Below are 6,895 nucleotides of genomic sequence, written 5' to 3' on the forward strand. Positions count from 1 at the left end.
TGGTCGTCTTATTTTTTCATTCAATCGTTTAAAGTAGTATACGTTATGGTTATTGTTGCCCAATTTTACCAAATTCACCACCTGGAAATATTGAAACCATTTCTCCTAAGGCAACCCTGAAAGTAACTGTGAACATACCCGAGAAGAGCAAGAGACTAAGGCTGTGTGCCAATCGGCGGCAACATTTTTCTCCGTGGTTGGACGAGGTAACAAAAATACTATGGTGAACAAATAAATTAAACTTTGCTATGCCAAATGCAAAATAAAATTTTGACAGTTCAAAAACCAAATAAACGGTCGTGCGAAAGCTCTATTTTTGTGTGTTGCTGAAATTGTTCAAATTTATATTTATTTTTCAACTTACAAGTAACGTGCGCTCTTTTGTTCATTTTTCAGCTTCCATTTTGATTTTCCCTCTAATACCGCCAGACAATGTTATGTGTATACATATTTAGAAGCTGTCATAATTTTACCTATAGGTACCGTGACTAGATTTCCGTGGCCAAAAATCGAAATCATCGAATCTGAACACAGAATTTTGTTTTTAGAATAAAAAAGACATAATATCTTTTAATACAGTTTTATTTAAAACAAAACAAATAGAAGAAATTAAAAAATTATCGCAAAAGTCTATACACACAATCTATACGGTGGCGAGAATGTAAATAGGGAAGAAACATTTTAGCAAGTTTTAGTAACTTTTCTTTTTTTAAAAAATATTTATTATTTTTTTATGAAAATATAACTTACTATCTAAAAAAACATGTAATTCAAAATTTAAAACGTTGTAGAACATTTAAAAAAATTCGACGAGTTAAAATTTTAAACATTTTAATCAGATTTTTTGGAATTGCCAGTTATATAGCCCATTAAATTTTAGTACAATAAAGGGCAAGTTTGAAGTAGTACCCTTGATCTTTGGCACTATTTTGTTCTCTGATTTTCTTCCATCCAAAGTTCTATGTTTAAAATTTTTTTGTATGGAGCAAATGGCAACACTTCCACAAAAAAATTTACCAAAAATCAACGGTACACATAATGCTTCTAAGAAATCTAATCAAAAAGCTCAAAATATTGGTGAATCTTTGTCGAGTTTCGCTCATTTGTACAAAGTTTGAAATTTTGACTTACATGATCTTTGTTAGATAAAGAGCTACACTTTGGTAAAAAATAATAAACGTTAATACTAAACATTAAATAATCGAGAGGAGTAGCCAAAGAATCCTAAAATGTCTATTCCCTTATTATATTTTCGCCACTGCATCTACAGCTTATATTTTTTATATCCATGATTGTTTCGAGGAAATTATTATTTTTTTATAATGTCACTAAATTCAAACTAGAATGTCACTAAATCAAACTAGAAAAAAAAACTTAAGCAATTATAAAGACCTTAAAATTTACAAAATATAGCCAGAGCACTAGTTTGACAGAATAAAACATAACCAGAGATATAGAAAACAAGGATGCTGGCTATGTTTATGGCTCCCTCATAGGGCCTGTGCCAATTGATAGAAAAGTTCTCTGGGTAGTAAATTTTTGACAGCTATGAGGTGAATAAAAATGTTTGATACGGCAGGGCTAGTGAAAAATTTGACAGCAAGCATTATCAAGAAGAAGAACGAACAACGCACGTATACACATAAATTAAAGAAAACAAAAGCGAGTGGAAATAAAAGAACATGGTCCCGCCGGCAAAAAAAATAAAGAAAAGCTATATAACTTGTAAGATTTAATTTCAGATTTACATATGAAAAGGCGTTATGTATTTTTTTAATTAAAAATACTATTTTACAGGGAGCAGTTCAGAACGCAGAATCCTTCTGGAAAAGCGCATTGACAAGGATGTTTGGTTCAGTTCAAAGAACGCCAACAGCAACGAAGGCTGGAAGGAACAATATAAATAATTTGAAGACTTTATTAAGCAAATGACTTCGTACTCCCCTGACCATCCGTGGCGCTTTTTGGGAATGTGAGTTACAATTTTTCGAAACGAAGCAGAGGGCAACCTAAGATACATTTTTGTAGTCTTGTTATCGCCGTTCAAAATGCTGCTTAGTATTTTGGAATAAACGTCTTGGTGCATGTACATAATACCCTAAAACGACATATGTTTTTATTGGAAACAATTGTACACGGTTTTAAACATTTTTGTGAACACACTTACCAGACGGTTTTGACGTGTTTTTATTTCTAATATTACTGCTAAAAGGTCTAATAAATGCATGGATTTCAGTTCCAGAAGAATTGAAATCATCAAAGGCAAATATTTTCTATATAATTGCTGCATTTTATAAATAGCAAACACGATAGTCTTCTTGTGCATCAAAGCAACTGTCAAAAATTTCCAGCAGTAAAAAGTTACGAATTGGCACAGCAGAAATGTAAAATTTTCTCACCATAGTAAAAAGTTTTTCCACCATAGAACTTTTCTATCAATTGGCACAGGCCCATATTCTATGACCTTTGTGATAACGAAAGTGCTGCCACGTTTATACGAAAAATTGTTTCTGGGCCAGAGTACAGGGAGCCTCTTATTAAATTAATAAATAAACAATATAGGTAAAATTCTGACGGTCCTATTCACCACGAAAAATGTCAAAATTTTAATTATGTCCGTCAAATTTTTCTCTTTTCTATTAATTGGCACAGGCCATATATTTTGTAAAAAAAACTGAATTAACAACATTAAATAAATAGTTAGACGGCTAGAAAAGCCGAATTCGTTTCTCTTCTCCGTCAGCAACAAATCTTTAAAAAATTTCTCTCGGTAAATTAACTTGGAATCGCGATCCCTCTGCAGAGTGCACGTGGCTATTGCGTTCGTAAGGATAAATATCGAGGCAATCTAAAGCATAAGTTCCTAGAGGACCCAATGTCTGGTGCACTGTCAAATTTCCACCCACACGGCACGTATTTATACAAGCACTTGGGCAAATCTTACATACTTTGTACTTTTGACAAAGAAAGCGTAGAAGATTGGGTGCAGTGCGACGATTGCGAACTGTGGTTCCATTTCAAATGTGTTGGCGTTGACGAGAGCGTGCAATACTGTAATTGGAGTTGCGCTTCCTGAATGAAGGAGGCTTCTAGTGTAGGTGCACTACACACTCGCGAACACACAATGCAGCAATCAACTACATCAACGGCCCCCACACCTGAACAGACAGTGTTGGAATCGGCTAGTTAAGCAATTGGCACCGATCACTCGGCTACTCAGCCGAATCACACCGATCGTCAAGGGAGCGCAGATGCACTTAAGTTAAATGAAATTATCGGAACGCAAAATGGTTCCAGCGATGGAAGTTACCGATAACAGCTTATGATGGCCATGCTCGAGGAAAAGAGAGCAGCAGAAGAACGCTTTATCGAGCAAAAGTACCAGCTTCTCGTGTTGATGAACTCTTCAGGCATACCGACGTCAGACATCTTACCACCTCTGCAAGTAGCAGCGAGCACTGGCCCGACGAGTTCAGAAATAGCGACTTCGATCTTTCGAAATTTAAGGACGCTAATTTACTAAAAATGAATACCAACAACAATCCGGCGAAAAAAGTAACATTATTATAGAATTTTGGAAAGTGGGCGTGATACCGCCCACATCTAACTATATAAGTCTATCTCATTAAGTATAACCACTCTTCTTACCATGTAACGGCAGTTTTCAGAAAGTTGAAAAACTATATTTAATACTTGCGCCGAGTAATTAATGTTCGGCTCCACCCGAACTTAGACTTTTTTACTTGTTTCTTTTGTAGTTAAAAAACAATGGGCGTTACATTTACACTTTCGAGCTTATATGAAAGTTGCCACACAACTGTTTTATTTATCTATCGATTTTCTTTGTTAGTAGCTTGACTTCATTACAAAAAAATTTATAAAAACTCCTTTATTTTCAAAATTTTTTCCCTATTAACGGGACGTACGCTGTAGAAATTAAATGTAAAAAACCTGTCCAAGCAACACTACTTTAAAAAACATCGACCTTCTTTTACAAGCGAAAAACCTACTTTTAATTTTCACTACAGTTTCAACCATTTTTTTTTTAAATACATTACAAAATATGGAAAACTTGTCCACAGAAAAAAAATTTACTCGCATTTCGGAATCCGCGAGCTATTCTACATAGTGGCAGAACAAAAATTCATATTTATGTCCCAGTGAAATCATTGATATATAGACTTTTACCTCTTTGGACCAATTCCTTGTATTTTGTTTTTTGATTAAATTTAAACATATCTTATGACCAATTTTCCGTTTTCAAAGCAATTTTAACTAAACTTTAAAATAGTAAAATAACTTTAACATTTTCAGTAAACTGCTATGTAAATAGTACGAAAATAAATCTCTGAGGCAAGGATAGCTTCATTATTCCACAGGTTAATATTAAAATCCCGACTTATATTTCAATGCATGTCGTTTAGATAATTTTTTGGTGAAAAACTCAAATAATAATCTTCTAAATTTGAAAGACCGCAGCCTACACCATGACCCTATCGCCAATCATAAATCACAATTTCATATCTATCATCAGAAAAAAAAATCATTCAATAAGAAATTAACTGCGTGTATGCAACTTTGCCGCAAATATTGTATAATATTCAAAAATATTTTAATGATTTTAACAGCCCAATTCTGTATCAGCGACAACATTTTTTTCCTGATAAATTTAAACTTTTTCATATATTTTCCCGTAATAAAAACTGTGACAAGAATTTGTCACTGATACAGAATAGAGCCGTAAGCATTTCGTCTGAAAGTTACCAAATGAGATCGGAAGTTACCAAATTACCAGAGAATAAAAACCATCTTCAAAAGAGTCACAACTCAAAATTTACATTTTTGAGATTATGCGCTAAAAATGCACCCAGAGCTTTTATTTACCTTTCAGCAAAAGCTGGAGCAAATTTTTATTATAATTTGTTAAAAAAAATCTAAGGTAAACTCGTCCTTGCCCATATGATTATCATGTGCTAAGAAATAGTTTTTCGCATTTTCTGCATTATTTTGAGTTGTGACTCTTTTGAAGACGGTGTGTGACATGAAGAAATATACAAATAGTAAAGATGCAATTGATATAATGTATATAAATTAATCTTTTAAAAATTATTATATTTGTTGCATTTAAAAATTACATGTTCAATATCTTAAATTGAGTTACATTTGGTGGACGGACACAAATGATCCTGACCTGCACAAGAAAAGATCTTTATTAATATTTGCGCTGACACTTTTATGGGGTGGTATACTAACTTGTAAGTATGTAAAGGCTCCACTTGACCAAACCAAAGGCTGCAATGGTGAAAATACCCTTACCAGCGAACGTGGACGAACACAAATGATCCTGACCAGCACAAGAAAAAAGTTGTATTAATATTTGCAATTTCACTTTTATGGGGTGGTATACTTACTTGTAAGTATGCAACGGCTGTACTTCACCAAATGAATCTATGCAGCTGTAATTCCCAGTGGACTGCACCAGCCAAACGTGGACGGACACACAGAGATCATAGCGCGCAAAACTTACTTGCAACTGCTGCACTTGCTGTGTAACGCAGGTTTTTGAAAACGAATTTTGAATAACTCCGATACTCTGCAAAGAAATGTTTAAATTATTGTTTTAATTCAAAATAGTTCTATTATTTTTGATTTTTATGGCATACTTATTTGAATTTGCGCAATAAGAAAATCCATTTCCATGAAACAATCAATGAAAATATCGGCAGTGTTGCCTGTTGAACTTTTTATACGAAGACAATATTTCTCCTTGTATTTTAGTAGTAGTTTCTATAAATTAAAAAAGAAAGCAACACGGGCTATGGTAGAATGCGGGAGCGAGACAACTGCCAGATTATTCAACCTTGTATTATTGAGTCATGTGAACTGTACATACATTATTGTTTTTTTTTTAACATAAGAATGCTGGGCGTACTCGACAAGCAGGGAGATTTCCCATCATTTGTTCGCTCATTTTTGCCCTCAACCTTTCGCACATTATACAACTCTTGATCAAGGACCTTGCTAAAGCTCGTACATCGGTGACCCAGTAGTTTTGCCTCAATGCCACTATTAACTGCTGTGCTCAGCACTGTAGTAGTCTCAAATGTGTTGATTGAGCTATTAGCCAAACCAATCTTCCTTCTCCTGGCAGTATCGCAGGATTCCGCTGACAGTCAGGTAAATCTGCTTGTAAGCGCCCGCTCATACGCAGCCCACCATCTTGAAGAAACGGAGCCAATATTACAATCGTGTTCGATGGTCGAGAGCCCTCAGCCGAACCTTTGTCTGGATCGGAACATTTTAACTTTCGGATATCATCTTCAAAATAATCTCATTGCTCTTGTTTGATCCAGAAAGCCAGTGAGTCATCGAGTTCCTTAACACTCAAATGTAGTTTCGTCTGTTTGCTAACGATGCTCGACAATTTCGGACGAATCTAAATACCCAAGCCGTTACTCTTATTAAAGGAGTGATGGACGAATATCGATACAGTAATGATTCCTCTTTTATAAATAATGCGCCCACGTTAACAATAAATTTATCATTACCGGTTGGCTTTCCCTTTGATTGTGGTCCATTTTCTCGGCCGACATTTACCCGGCGGCATTCGTTGCTTACCTCTGTTTCAACTTTTGCATGCACCCCCCTGGCAGCTTGGGCTACATAGTTTCCGGGAGCTGAAGAAAATCTGGACCATGCCACCATAGCTGGGAAGCAATTAACTCATTCATCGACATTCCTCTAGAGATTAGATCGGCAGGATTGACATCCGCGGGCACATACCTCCACTCGCAGTTTGTTGTTTGCAATTGGCCGAGCTAATTTTGATACGATGATAAGTTTCGCAGATAGACAGCACGCGCTGTATTAAATCGCTGAGTAATGTTGCCGAACT

The 6,895-nt window shown here is 35.2% G+C and overlaps 1 long non-coding RNA gene across 1 annotated transcript; it reads left to right on the forward strand.

Annotated features, from left to right (window-relative positions):
* Positions 1-1,516: 1,516 nt before the first annotated feature.
* Positions 1,517-2,281, forward strand: LOC108361384 (uncharacterized). The gene is made up of 2 exons (XR_001847287.1): positions 1,517-1,725; positions 1,798-2,281. It is a non-coding gene; the product is annotated as an uncharacterized LOC108361384 (long non-coding RNA).
* Positions 2,282-6,895: the final 4,614 nt, after the last annotated feature.

Source organism: Rhagoletis zephyria, unplaced genomic scaffold, assembly GCF_001687245.7.
Source record: "Rhagoletis zephyria isolate East Lansing unplaced genomic scaffold, Rhagoletis_zephyria_1.1 Rzeph_scaffold_00750, whole genome shotgun sequence".
Classification (NCBI taxonomy): Eukaryota; Metazoa; Arthropoda; class Insecta; order Diptera; family Tephritidae; genus Rhagoletis; species Rhagoletis zephyria.